The following is a 15341-nucleotide window of genomic DNA, read 5'->3' as shown; positions in this document are numbered from 1 at the left end:
ATCCAGGGCATTAAGGCAATCTTGCTGTCCCTCTCCACGGTTATACACGCCGCCGCCCCCCCCCCCCCGACATACAGGATTTGGGACAGAGATTTCTTCCCCCTCCCCCACCCAGCTTCCTTTATGATTCCAGAGGAAGGTATTTCCCTTCATTACAGTTACACCTTCATTAAGGTGCTGGTTTCTCCCCTTCCCCCAACTTTAAGAATTAACAAAAAAAAACCTAAAAGACATCTCCATCCCCCAGCACTCGCACCCCTTCCCAGGAAACCGAAGCAGACAATGCTGCCTTTAAAACGCTAATCCCCAGCGCTGTTGTTTTTATAATCAGGGGCTACACACACACGTCCAACGTTAGCTGATTTATATAATTGCTCTGCGTGTGTGTGTGTGTGTGTGTGTGTGTGTGTGTGTGTGTGTGTGTGTGTGTGGAGGGATAATTGAAACAGCAACATTTAGGTTCCACCTTAACAGCGCACCTTAAAAGATTATCTCGGTTATTTCACAGGCACCGAGCCGGCACTAATAGTCCAAGGCAGATATTGAAAAGCAGCACAGGGCCAGGCAAGATCTATTAGAAATTCCCATCCACGCGCCTCATACATATTGATTTCTGACACCAAGCAGCAGTGAAAGCCCCCGTGGGAATAATATATTTAGCAGGGTTCGCTGCGAGGAGGTCACAGGGTGCATACAGATTAGCTACAGAGGACCAAGGCACTAGTGTTGGAGCCAAATGCTAGATTTTATATCATTTTAATCTAAACTTTTATAATCCTTTTAGCTCTTCTTTCTCTGGGTGGCGAAGGCAGTGCTCCTCTCCACACGAATCATGCCTTCTCTCTCTCTCTCTCTCTCCCCACACACCCCGCTTTTATCCCACATAGGAGATTGTGGAAATGCTGTTATAATAGGGAAGAAGAATGTATCTTTAACATAAAGCTGCAATTCCAAAATCCATATTAGGGCAATGCCTTTATTAGGCCAGCCACATTGTCACCCAGTAGCGTGACAAAAAAAGTGGCAAACCAATTTTCTCTTCTCTAATTCCACCCACCCTCTTCAAAGGAGGGGAATAGTCAAACTGAAAGGGAGATATCTGTAAGTAAAGATTTCCTGGCATTGTGGAGATTAAGGTGGCAGAGGAGGGGGTGGAGGAAATGGGCTCAAATCTAAGGTTTTCTTGCTCAGAAATAAAAACCTCGTTTACCTCCTTCCTCCTCCAAACTGGTGTCTGAATGTTAATGTTCGTGTTAATTTAGCAGAAGTTGTACTGGAAAATGTTGAGTTGAGAGAATGACAACAGAACCCCCAAATGAGAAGTTTGAAATTCCCTTTCTGGGTAATGGATTTATTAATTTTTATTTTTTCCCCCAAAGCCAGTTTATTATGCCAAGAGTTGTTGCCGCTGTTTCAGACGAAAGTGTCAAATAGGCACTTTTTTCTTTTAAAAAAGAGTGGGGTGATGCCGCGAGAGCAAAAGGAAAGGTTAGAGTTGACACGCTGTGACAGAAGAGTGAAATATATTCAGACAACAAAGGACGTTAAAGCAACAGATGCATAGTCTTAGGAGCAAATAAATATACAAGCTATGCCACCCAGAAAGGTACTTGTTGACGGCCTTGTTCCTGTGCGGGACAAATTTTGACAAATCACGCAATTAATCAAAACAGCATAATGATCATGCAAGTTCCAGGAAAACTCTCCTGGAGGTTAACCTCTAGCAGAGGATTCTTTTAAGGAGATACACCAGGAACCCAACAATTGTGTCCAGAATGATGGAAATGTTCCGTATGAATCTGGAAACATTTCCTTATCCTTTCATTTTACTCAGGGTTGTTCAGCTTATTTTCAAAGGTCCCTTTCCTTTTAGACCCATTTGAATCTCATCCTGTCAATAGTTCCAATTTTGCTGACACCTGTAAGGTCAACAAAGGACAAAGGGTAAGAAAACAGTTTCTTTCTGGTGGATCTTCAATGCCGATACTTTGAAATTTCGGAGGGTGGGGGAGTAGGAGGACTTTCAGCGAAACCATCTAACATTTGTGACATGAAAGCAACAAGCTATACTGAGACAAGGAGCAGACAGATATGGGTCCCGACACACTGATTTTTATTTCCGATTGTTGGCTTCCCTGAGAAAAAGATTTGACAAAGTGTCCTAAATGATGGAATAGCTGATGAGATCATTACTTTGTAGTGAGTGACTGGTAGCCACATGGCAGCAATCCAGAATGCAGAAAATGCACATGCCTTTCTATCACTGTACAGGTGATTGTTTAAACCCCACCAAAACCACAACAGATCAGCGAGGGAGGCTGCAAGCTAATGCCCTACCCAGGGCCGGCTCTAGGTAAGGTCCTGGTGGCGTGGTGCGCCAGGGCGCCGGGCTGGGAGGCGGGACGCTGTGTGGCAAAGCCGCGTGGAAGCCAGGCAGTATGCTGTGAGGGCGGGGGCGCCGGAGCGATCTCCGCGCCAGGGCGCATGACCTGCTCCAGACTGCCCTGGCCCCACCCACAAACTGCATTGACATTCACGCTGAGAAAGAACAGAATATTATCAGGGAGGAATTATCTGCTCTGGCCAACAGGAGGAGTTATTTAGCATGTGCAAAATTTGTAGACAAGAAAAGCTGCTGTTAAGTTGTTGTTGTTGTTGTTGTTGTTGTTGTTGTTTTAATTAAAAAAACACATTAAATTCTTGGGGGGAAATATTATTTCTCCATAGCGATATCAATCTGCATAGTGCCTTTAAAGCCGCACCTGATTTGCTATATCATTTCATGGAGAATTTGAAGACGTCCATGCTAGATTATGGTGCTGCAAAACTACTATTTTAGAAAATTGATGCAAGTGAGATATTGCTTAGAGGTGAGGCCTTAAGTGGGGAGGGAAAATAAGACCCCGTTAGTCTGATCTCAATGAACATCTTCATATAACTGCTATCTTATTTTTCCTTAATGGTTCCTCTGCCCTCCTCTTTCCTCCCAGATTTCAAATGAAAACTCAGGACAATTACATGCTAACATTCATATTCTGAAAAGGGTCTGTACCGGAGGAGGAGGAGGAGGAGGAGGAGGAGGAGGAGGAGGAGGAGGAGGAGGAGAAGAAGAAGAAGAAGAAGAAGAAGAAGAAGAAGAAGAAGAAGAAGAAGAAGAAGAAGAAGAAGAAGAAGAAGAAGAGTAGTTTGGATTTGATATCCCACTTTATCACTACCCTAAGGAGTCTCAAAGCGGCTAACATTCTCCTTTCCCTTCCTCCCCCACAACAAACACTCTGTGAGCTGAGTGGGGCTGAGAGACTTCAAAGAAGGATGACTAGCCCAAGGTCACCCAGCAGCTGCATGTGGAGGAGTGGAGACACAAACCTGGTTCCCCAGATTACAAGTCTACCACTCTTAACCACTACACCATACTGGCTCTAGTGATTGACCCCCTTTGATTCTTGCATTTTATTTACCTTTTTCCTTCAGGCCCTAGTCAATTTTTTTTTTGCATCTCCAAGATCTCTTATTTGCTTTTGATAACTACTGCCAAAACTTTGTCTGTACATCATCCAGGCCACTGTACCCTGCTAGTGCCTCCTGCTAGAATCTCACCTGTTTCCAGTCGGTTTAGTTCCTGCCCCCCTAAACTTAATTCCATCTCTCATCACTATGATTATGTCAACCGCATCTTTAACAGGGCAATACTATGTCAGCTTACTCAGATGTTAGCCCCACTGTATTCATTCCCAATGGATACACGACAGTGGTACCTTGGTTCTTGAATTTTATCCATTCTGGGAGTTTGTTTGACTCCTGAAACCATTCGAAAACCAAGGTGCAGCCTCCGATTGGCTGCAGGAGCTTCCTGCACTCAAGTGGAAGCTGTGTCGGACATTCAGCTTCTGAAAAACGTTCACAAACCGGAACCCTTACTTCTGGGTTTGTGGCATTTGAGAGCTGATTTGTTCGGGAGCCAAGCCGTTCAAGTACCAAGGTACCACTGTATTGCAGTGTAAGTCTCCAGTTTCCAGTTTCGAAGCATATGGTGGCATTAAGAGACATATTTGTACTTGTAAAGCAGATCTTAAGAATCTGGATTGCACCAATTCTAATGGAGCGCAGTTGGCAAAGGGGCCTAATTGGGCACCATATAACAGTCGTGCACTTCTTATCAGAATTTGTGGCATCTTGCTTTTAGTTCAGCCAGATGTAGACATGGCTCAAGTAGATATGCATTGCTGCAATGGGGGGGGGGGTACCCCATTGCTTCCATAAATGGTGGCCCTTGGGGACAGGAGAGTGCAGCAGCAGCACAAGTGGGCAAGGAAACAGAAGGAAGGAAGAGATTGTGCTGACCGCAAAAAAAGAAAGGAAAAAAAGTGGGGGAAAGGAGATAAGTGGATTCCACAGAGGGAAAACCTCAGCTGCTGGAGAAGCTGCTGAAGCAGAGGAAAGAGAGAAACAGCTGGGAGAGAAAATGAGATAGGTAGGGAGGAAAGACTGTGGCTCCAACCTCTGTACCGAGCTGGGGGAACCACGAAAAGAGGGCCAACAGGTGCAGCATCCGAGAAGAGGATGCTGTGATGAGAATGGTATTTCACTGTCTGAAGAGTTAAGGATCCACCAGAAGGAATCTGAAGTAGGAGATCCCTGGGCAATATCCCTGGGCATATTGATCCCTGACAGTACTTTTGAAGTACTTTGCCTCTCCATCCCAGACTATATATATATATATCCCAGCTTGTCTCCCGCTACTCCTTTGTTTGCCTTGTCTCTTTCTACTGTTAGGCAGCTCCCTACATTCAACCCATCCTGCTTCATGAGAAAAATACAGGCAGCCATAGGATATATGAGGGGGCCAGGAGGCCCCAATGTTGATGAACATTGCCAATCAAATGGTGTGTGTACACCATGTCATGTGATTGATTATGCAGGTGAGGGCTTACCTGGGCTCCCCCAATATTTTATTCAAGTTGGCACCCCTGCAGACAGCTATGGGGGCGGGGAGAGAACTGTGCCCATTGTATCCTTTGATTTTTGGGCCACTTCCATTGAAGCTCCATCCTTTTCCCTCAGTTCTCTAGTTGCACATAATTGTTGCTGGGAAAAGGCAGTTCTTCCCTCAGCTAGTGCTGTGTAATGTGGCTAGTTAACTATTAGAGGCACCTGCTGGAGAAGGCTCCTCCCCATCATCACTGTGGCACATGTTTCAAAATGTGTTTGTCAGGCGCTTGATCTTTAAAGGGCAATCCCTTCTCCACTGGAGTGCCAATATTTAACACTCCACTGGAGTGTTAAAAGAGCAAAAGAAAGTCAAAGTACAAGCCATCACTTCATCTACAGCAGATAACCTATGGCCCTCAAGATTTGTTGAACTACAAGTCCCAACATCCTTGATCATTGGCCATGCTGGCTGGGGCTGATGGGAGATGGAGTCCAACAACATCTGGGCAGTCACAGACCCCCCCCAAATCCACTCAAATCCTTGGCAAATGCTTAACCCTTTGCACTCTCCCACTGCATCCAGGGCTGACCCAAGACATTCTGCTGTCTGAGGCAGAGGGTGAGAATCCACACATATCCCATTCCACATACAGAAGCTTATTGGGCCGACTGCTGGAGCTAATTTCAACACTGGTGACAGAACAGTGTCTGGGGAAGGGCTGTAGCTTGGTGGGAGAACATTTGCTGTGGATGCAGAAGGTTCCATGTTTAATCCCTGACATATCCAAGGAAGGCTGGGAGGTCCCCTGCCTAGAACTCTGGAGAGCTGCTGACAATCAGTGTAGACAATACTGAACTAAATGGACCAGTGTTCAGACTCGGTATAAGGTAGCTGTCCATGAAGAAATGGTCCTTTTCTGCTTCATGATGAGTTACCTTAAAGCTGCATCATGGAGGGAGATGATGAGCCATTAGGCCAATTTAATACCCTGCCTGCTAGATAGCTGTGTAGGTAAATAAGTAGTTAATTTCCATGGGATATAATTATGATTATTATTTAAAAATATTGTTTTTATGACCATTATTGTTATGGTAATATTGGGCTGACAACATTCCTTCCTTGATCGTAAATGTATTTTATCTTCATGAGAAGCTTGAAAGAACAATGGGTACATTATGTGTGGGAATCAAATGCAAATCCATAAACAACTGTGTGTGTGTGTGTGTGTGTGTGTGTGTGTGTGTGGTCTGCAGTTCCAGATTGTGAGAGTACCCATGTTGTAAAAAGCGACCAGAGAATATAGAGATACCTTTTGTAAAGGGGCTGTGGCGGTGGGTGGCGGGAGAGCCAGGAAGGGGAGATTGAGCTGAAGGTGGGGAGTTTTCTTTTTTCCCTTTTTAAAGTTGAGGACAAAATGAAACTCCGACCTAGCAACCAACACCCATGCATTGACTTTCCATGGAAGTTGACATGTTGAAATCCCTGCTGAGTTGGAGGGAAGGCCTGGCTGAGCTGCCTCAAAAGGCATCTCCCCCTCCTATTAGCCATAAAAATATATCACTCGAAATCACTGCTCTCTGCTACCATTGTGCGTTGCAACGCTGTGGCTTTTGCAGGGTAAAGGAGCACCAAGGCTGTTGAGAAAAGGCCTCATTAAGGGTGTGTGTGCATGTGGAGGAGGAGGAGGAGGGGGAGGGAGGGAGGGAGGGAGGGATGGCGGGGGGAGCAGCGTTCAACCTTTCTGGGAAACCTAACAGTTTTGTGCCTTCCTTCAGCGTAGCTCCCTCAACCCCTTGGCTTTACATGGCTCTTTTTGCAGGCAGCTTGGCAAAATTCCTCCCAAGTCTCATGTAAAGAGAGCAGCCCGAGCACAGAGCCGCTTACAGTGCTAACTGTTTGTTTGCTCGGGCTTTTTGGAGAATTCCCTTCCTTTTCCCTCTTGGTGTCTCCTGTACAAGGCTCGGCATTCATTCATCCATCCATTCATTCATACATGCTTACCGAGCTGACTGGAGGGAAAAGGGAGGGCTGGTGGGAGAGAGAGGAGGTGGAGGGGAAGGAGCAGGGAACAAATAAATACCACTAAGTCCTTCTGACATGTGGAGGGGAAGGGAGAACCGAATCAATCTCCAAGTCATCAAGCGCAAAGAAGCTGATCTCCAGTCTGCAGAGATTTTGGGCTTGCTCTGCACAGAACTCCCCCCCCCTCTTTTTTTGCCTGAACTATAATGCAGCCTTGCTGACTGATTTGTTTCCAGGGTGTTGTGTTTACCAGAGGGAAGGGAGGTGGGGAGACAGTGGTTGCTGGATGGTGGCCTCAATGATAGATGGCCGCACAGCCAATGGGTGTGGAAACTATTGGCTGGAGAGACAAAGCACAATTAGGATACAAGGGTGGGAGGAGAAGGAGGAGGAGGACAGCAAGCAAAGAGATTCCTCACTCAGGCTGCAGAGGAGACAGCCGGGAGAAATGCAGCATGGCTCACATTTTAGTGTTAACTTATCAACACTTCCCAAAACAACATATACCATGAAACACAGGCATCCTTCAAAATGTGCACTATTCTGAATTTTGCAATGCGTTTCCCCGAATTTTGCAATGCGATTACCTGACCAAATAAAAGGTACAAATTGCTCACATTACTGAGAAGTGTATATAGTGATGCACGTGTTGGTGAAAAGAACACACAGAAATTCGCGATACTCTCTCGCCAAACTACGTGTGCTAAACAAAACTGCATACGAAAATGTATACATTAGTGGGCAGGAATTTTTTATTGTATTTCTTTTCCCTCTTGGTTTAAATGTATCTAGATGGAGTGGGTTTTCTTCTCTCTCTCTCTCTCTCTCTCTCTCTCTCTCTCTCTCTCTCTCTCTTGTCTGTTTGGTTGGTTGGTTGTAGGTTGTTATGGATTGCACTGAGCAAGGCAAAATGTCTTAAAAATAATAATAAAAGAAATACAAAATTTTTGATGAATTTTAATAAATATTTTGAAGGTGTGTGTGGGGGGGGGGAATCCCGCCAAACTGGTGTGGAAATGTGGATAACTGGAAAAATGAGAAACCAAGAGAAACTGAAACTAGCAGATTCCCCCTTCCATACTTGCAGATACCGGTAGTGTAACAATATATGGCAAAAGTTATCCTGAGGATTACGTACCATCTTACACCCCTTTATTATTTCCATTTACCATTTATATAGCACCATATAAACAAACAAACAAACAAATATCAGCACACATAGTACTGGGCAGAGTTTGCAAGGACAGTTTCAGCCCTGTGGTGCTTCCGACCTAAAGCTGGATGCAGGTGAAGCATCAGAGGAAGAAGAGGGATGAGGAAGAAGGGGCAAAAAGGAAATCAATATGCAGTTGCTTCGGTTGCACATGCATAGGTTGAGTTGCAGCAAGGTTTACGGGTTATGACCATTGGGCCATCTAGTCAAGCATCCCGTTCTCACAGAGGCCAATCAGAGGCCTGTGGGAAACTGGCAAGGAGGACCTAAGCAAAAGAGCCGAGTCCTATGTCTTCCAGCAACTGGTATTCAGAAGCATTTCTGCTTTCAACCAAGGAGGCAGAGCATAGCCACCATGGCTTGTAGCCATGGTAGGGGAACTCATGGGGGTGGGTACTTTACTCCAACAGCTTTACAGCAAAGGGGTATTTGAATGAAGTGCAAGAGGTGGCATGGAAGCTCCTATAAAATTGCAAAACAGCCATGATGCAGTATGCCTCAACTAGCTTATTCTGGTGCCTCCAGCAAGTGATTAGACAGGCTTAGACTACTGTGCCACTTCTCCTCACTACCAAGCCTTCCCCTACAATTCAATTTTATTTGCATTTTGAGGATAAACTACCTAATCCACGCTCCTTGAACAGATATGTGACTCAAAACACAATTATCCTTCAAGAATTGCAGTTCTCTGAATTTTGCAATAAAGTTCTCCACCCAAACAATGTGTATGAAAATGCATGAAAATGCATACATTTGTGAAAGCAACATAAAAAATATATTATATTAGGGGAAATGACTAACAAAAATGTATCTATTATGTATGTATATTAGCCAAAACTGTTTGCATGAATGTGTATAGTAGTTGAAAATGTAGGAGAAATTCACAGCAAAATATCGATGAATTTTCATGAAGTAATTTTCAACTAATTATCAAACTGCTACAGAAATGTGGAGAACTGAATGTAAGATTGGAAAAATGAAATCAAAACAGACAGAAACCAAAACCATCCCTACCTCTGCATAAGGAGAGGGCTTTGCATTCCCTAGAGCTTTGTGTTTGGAGAGTTGTTTGCTGCTATATCTTTTATTTCAAATCCAAGAGACAATGTAGTTAGTGGTTTTGTGGTTTGAATTAGTAGCTCTGAGATTCTCTGGAGAGCTAAAGACCTTGGAAAGTTTGTGAAGCGTGTCGTCTGCGGGGATGGGAGAGGGGGCCAAGAAATGGAAGTTGTGCCACGAGAACCATTATCCGATATCCCTCCCAGGTTTTTCCGTGATAGACGAGGAGTTGTGAAGTCAGCAATTTCAAACTTCGACTTGCAGCTGCAAACAGAATAAAAGATCAATAGCACCTGAGATATTTTCTTAATGCAAATGCCACTTACAGTAAGAGAAAAGTAGACGAGAGGAGCGGGTGGAGTGGGGTGGGGAGAACCACAATAGACATAACAGTATGGAGGAGTCGGTTCTCAAATATTCCTCCTGCCCAAGTTCCCCCACTGAAGAATCAGCAGGTCCTTCGTGCATGTGCTATTTTGTTAGAGGGTGTTCATTTCAATTTCAAATGACTGTGTTGCCTCCTCCTTTGTATTTACTAGTATTTTGGATATTGTTCAGAAATGGTGCCGCAATCAGCCTCGCGCTAAACGGCTCGATGGGGATGTAATTAATTATTCTCGCTGCCTTTTGAATGAAAATGTTAAAAAGGAGGGAGCCAGGGCCTGCCTCCCCCCCTCCCCCCTGTAATCGTACACCACAGCCGGCTTTATTGGTTCTAAGGGAGGAGAAGGAGGCACGTTTGCTTCCCTGCTGATACCACGTTAAGCATGCTCACTTCACAGGCGGTGTGGATGAAAGTGTAATTGCATGGAAGGTGAATTGATTGCAATTAACCTCAGGACTTGGCCTCAGGCTGGGGTGTCCCACCTTCTTCCCAGGAAAGGTGCCGCCAGGGGCATAATGCACAGCTGATGAATGCACACATCAGAGAACGAAGCACATACGTTTGGGGCAAAAGTACATAAATCACAGAGGAAAAACATGCATTATATCGAAAACGCTCCAATTATAAATGAAGCACATAAATCATAAGATTATGCTGCTGAATCATATCAGGAAACATAAATTATAGAGCGGGATCATAGGTTTGCCCAAAGGATCACTGGGAAAAAAATGAAACGAGAACCCATAACTTAAGGGAATGGCTACATTTCCATGAAACTCAAATACATTGCAGGTTCCGGTTTCCGCCTGCAGGAATGGCGGACCTGTTTTCCATCTCTCTGACCTTCGTAAGGAATTTGGCGGTTGCTAGGGGAGTAAATGGCAACCCCCTACCCTCTCCGGGGGTTACGGAGAGGGGCCGCTGGCCCGCGATGCCCCCAGACCCACTCCGACTGTTTTTGGAGTGGGGGGAGCTTGGGCTGAGCACTTACGAGGGCCAGGACTCCCGGACGCTAATCTGCATGGCGGGGATTTCCATGGTTAAAGAAGATAATTAGGCTTAAATCTATGGACATACTTCAGAAGGAGGGGAAGAAGCACTGTTTACTGCTGAGAAATTTATGCTGCTGAGGGAGAGGAGTCAAAGATTGTACAGCATCTGGAAGAAGGATTGATGGGGACGGAGCGATAAGGGAAGTGAGTTTTTATTTTATTTTTCTTCATATTGTTGCCTCGTACCTTCCCGGACGCGATGTCCTGGCTTGTTTGGAGTGAAAGAGAAGCAAAAGACTGTGTGAGTTGAACTTTATAACTGTTGTTACTGAGCATATTTTTTAAAGATGTGGAGTTGCCGATGAGAAAAGCCCCCCCCCCCCTAGTCGGACGGAAGGAGTTCTGGACGCGTTCGGAGGATTTATGAGCTGTGACGCACTTTAAATTGGAGCAGCGACCTGAAGCTAAGTTCAGCTATAGGGCAAGGAGATCCATTAATTTACCAAGAGTTTATGGTTTGATGTTTGGGTCTCCTGCCTGGAAAAGCTGTAAATTCTATAATGATCGTAAATCTTCATGGCTATGAGAGGAAACGAAAGTGATTTGAGTTTTTTAAGATGGCGCTGCTTCGTGCTGCTTCGACGCAACAGGGAGCTCCATTAAGAAGATTCATGGGGAGGCTGGACTGATTAACTCACACAGGAGAAAGAACATCTGTGAAACTTTGTTTGATATTTATCTCAGCAGCTGGGAAACAATCGGATGAAAGTGGAAAACATCTATGTGACTGTAAGGGGAAGATCTGGATCATTATGAACTTGGAGGACGATTTGAACTTTAGAAAAAAGACGGCAGTGGACAGTTGCGAGGAATTCCCAATTTCTTGAAGCATGGGAACCCAAATAAAAAATTCTTTAGATGATTTGGCATAACATTCGGTTTGATTGATATATATATGTGTATAATTTGAAATATTGAATGTGATATAATTGGTTTTAATTGGAAAATTAATAAAAATATTTTTTTTTAAAAAAAAAAGAAACTCAAATACATTGCAAGAGAACCTTCAGTGGAAAAGGAGAGGGGTTAGTGATTATAGCTGCATTCTCTCCAGCTCTGTTAAGGGCCAAATTGTTATACAGTGGTATCTCTACTTACGAATAACTCTACTTACGAATGTTTCTACTTACGAATGGAGCTCCATCTGCCATCTTGGATGCGGTTTAGATAGGATTTTTTCTACTTACGAATTTTTAGATAGGGTTGCTTCTACTTACGAATTTCCCCCCCCAATGCATTCCTATGGGATTCGACTTACAATTTTTTTCGACTTACAAATGTGTGTTCGGAACGCATTAAATTCGTAAGTAGAGGTACCACTGTATTGGAAGGGGTTGGAGCAGACAGGGCCGGTCCTCATAAAAAGTGAGAGCTGTGCTACATGTGACATGGGAGCAGCAAAAAAGAGGGTATGCCAATGAATTGCATGGCTGCTTTCCAAACACCAGAAGCTTTGGAGATCTGGGGATGGGTGCTCCATGTAGTGAGCCATGGAACTGCAGATGGTAGATTCTTAGTGAAGTACCCTCATGCCCTAGACCAGGGGTCCCCAAACTTTTTCAGCCGGGGGCCGGTCCACCGCCTTCAGACCCTGTGCTGGGCCGGACTATATTTTTGGGGGTGGGGGGGAGCCGAAATCCTATGTGCATTGAACATACTGCATTTGGTGCACAAAAAACAGGAAAACAAGACAATATTTAAATTTAAAATAATGATTTTAATCACAAAATAATAAAACAAAATAATATTTAAAATAAAACAACACCATACAGAGCCCCGCCAGGAGCCCGCCAGACCCCAGCGCCCCTAGCCGCTTTCCCGCTCACCTCCGCCTGCCATATTTGGAGCGCTCAGGCTGAGCGGCAGCGATGGGGCCGGGGCTGGGGCTAACGGCAGCCTGACCGGGACTGGGGGTGGGCCAGGGGCCTGGGCAACATCGGAGGAGGATCCCAAAGCCAGCTCTTTGAGGTGATCCAGGCGCCGAGAGCCGCAAGAGAGCAGCAGCGGAGGGGGCCATCTGGGCAGCCGCGGTAGCGGCTGCAAGAAAGTGAGCAGAGGGGGGAGGCAGCGGCTATCCGGGCGGCCACGGCAGAAAGAGAGGGGAGGCGGAGGCGGCTATTGGGGCGGCCACGGCAGAAAGAGAGCGGAGGGGGAGGCGGCGGCGGTCATCCAGGCGGCCGCAGTAGCGGCCGCAAGAAAATGAGCAAAGGGGGAGGGGGAGGCGGCGGCGGCCATCCTGGCGGCTGCAAGAAAGAGAGCAGAGGGGGAGGCGGCGGCGGTGGCGGCGGGGCCATCCGGGCGGCTGCAGCAGGGGCCTCAAGAAAGAGAGCGGTGGCGGGGGAGGCGGCGGCGCCAGGCCAACTCCTCTTCAAGCGGCGGGTCGGGCCAGCCCGGCTCCGGCGGCGGGAGCGGCAGCGCGGCTAAGCAGCTGCGCAGGGAGTCGCAGAAGGAGCGCTGAAACACACACACACACAAAACACTTATCTGTGTCTTGCAGCAGGGGCTGCTTGCGGCGGAGGGTGGAGCGGCAGCAAAGAAAGGGGTTTCTCCGGCTGGCTCTGCTCTGGTAAGAAGCAGCTGCTGCAAATGGCGATCAGCCAGCTTAGCACAGCCCCCTTCCTCCTGTACACGTGCAGCTGCTGCCCACCCATTGGCTGGGGCCTGAAGCACTTCGACTTTTTGATTGGCTGCTACTGGCCAGCCACAATGAAGGAGGGGGGAAATGGCGACGAAGGGGGGGAAATGGCTCTCAGCTTGGCTCTCGGCTCTAAAAAAAATTTTTAAAGTGCAGGATGGCCATGCTGATCCCCATACCTTTCGCGGGCCGGATTGGCAGGCCAATTGGGCCGCATCCGGCCCGCGGGCCGTAGTCTGGGGACCCATGCCCTAGACTGACTATGCCCACTCAGGCTGTCTATTGGATATTGCTGGACAGGAAGGAGTGCAAGAGGTCTTCCTGTTCCATTAGAATCTCACTTGAGCAATAAGGTCTTCCTGCGTTCCTGGCATTCTCCTGCATCCATGGTTAGGCTTCTGCCCTGACTTTGCTTGTTGCTCCTGCCCTGGTTGTTCTCTAGTCACCCACTTGCTTTTTGCTCCTGCCTTTTGGCTTGCTTTTCATCAGTACCTCATTATTATTATATGTGTTCAAAATCAGATGGAGCAAAATGGCCTGCAAATAGCAGGGGGAGTCAGGATCCATCCCTCTGGCCAGATCCAGTTTCCCACCCCTGGTGTATGGTGGCACTGCATGACAATAATCCTCACATGACTTCAAGACAAGAAACGTGAAATCTTGGTGGGTTTCTCCTCAGTCATTACGCTGGTCCAATACTATCTTATACAATACAGGCGTCCAGCATAAAAAACATTTTATCTGGCTTCTAAAAGCAGCTCATCATAGCCCTAAGGAATCATCATATTTTACCTATGAACTTATTACATACATCACTTAGAGGTTTTTATTATTATAATAAGGCTGTTTATAAATATTTCTAAATAATGGTAGGGCAGGACTATGGGGAATGGGATCTCTTTTTAGCTGGCTTTCTTACATTTATTCTAGTTTTATTGTAGCATAGTTTGTATTGTCTTTGGTCTTTTGTTATTTATATGACATCCAGATAATTGTATTATCATGAATACAATCAATCAGTAAGCATATTGGGGACAGGGAGGGAATGGACAAAGGCACAGAATAATCACTGGCATGTCAGGGACCGTGCTGAGGAAGGCTGCACTGAGGAAGAATGGTGGGAGCCACCCCCTCCTCCTGATCCCGAAGCTTTCCAGGAGCAGGAGTATAGATTTGGAACAGTGGTTTGCAGAGGGGCATAGTTCAGAAGGCAGAAGCTGGGCAATACTGGATGGCGAACAGCTAGCAGAATAAACACTAGAAGAGAAAGCATTAACAGATTCACAGTCTCTGGATAGTATCCAGCCCCTTCCCCAAAGTCCCGGAGAGCTGTGAAAGTGGCAGAACAGAAAACATAGTGGCTCCAAGATCAGATTACAAGATGGAGAAGTGACGTAGATTAATAGGGACATAAGGGGGGTGGGATCATTAATTGGGAGCACCGCCATTCCTAGGAAATGGATTCTTTGTTCTCTCACTGTGATTATTAAAGTTTCTAACTGGTAAGAAGACTCCTGTTGCTTTGTTCTGCTTATCTACTGCCACGGGTGGAGGATGCCAATTCCCTGACGTCTGACATGGCTCCTTGTTTCCCACTTGAGCTCTGTGAAGCATCTTGGAAGCTCACTGTCCTGGCAGAACACATACTTGCATCTGCCAGATGCTGTAGCCAGGGGATCACATCTTAGCTTTATAGGAAAGCAGTGCAGAGAGGCCCAGATTCGCTTCACTCGTCCCACACTGGATCCTGTGCTAGATACTGCATGCACTGTAGCAACAACAGGAGATCTATTCGGGTTGCCACTTACCATAATAAAGCAGTTGACTATCTTCCTTCCCCCCTAAAAAAATCCCACCTCCTAACTCTCCTATCGATGGAGTATATATACAGTATAAGCACAATTATTTTATGAGATGATATATAGGTTTCATTAGATGAGATACACATTTTGCCATAATGAATGTGCTTCGGCAAATGATCTATGCATTCTTTCTGGAATGCATGTGTTTCACTAGAAAAGGTATGTGTTCATCAACTATGAATA

This window comes from Zootoca vivipara, chromosome 9 (assembly GCF_963506605.1).
Source record: "Zootoca vivipara chromosome 9, rZooViv1.1, whole genome shotgun sequence".
NCBI classification, from domain to species: domain Eukaryota; kingdom Metazoa; phylum Chordata; class Lepidosauria; order Squamata; family Lacertidae; genus Zootoca; species Zootoca vivipara.
Note: the sequence above shows the minus strand (reverse complement) of the source record.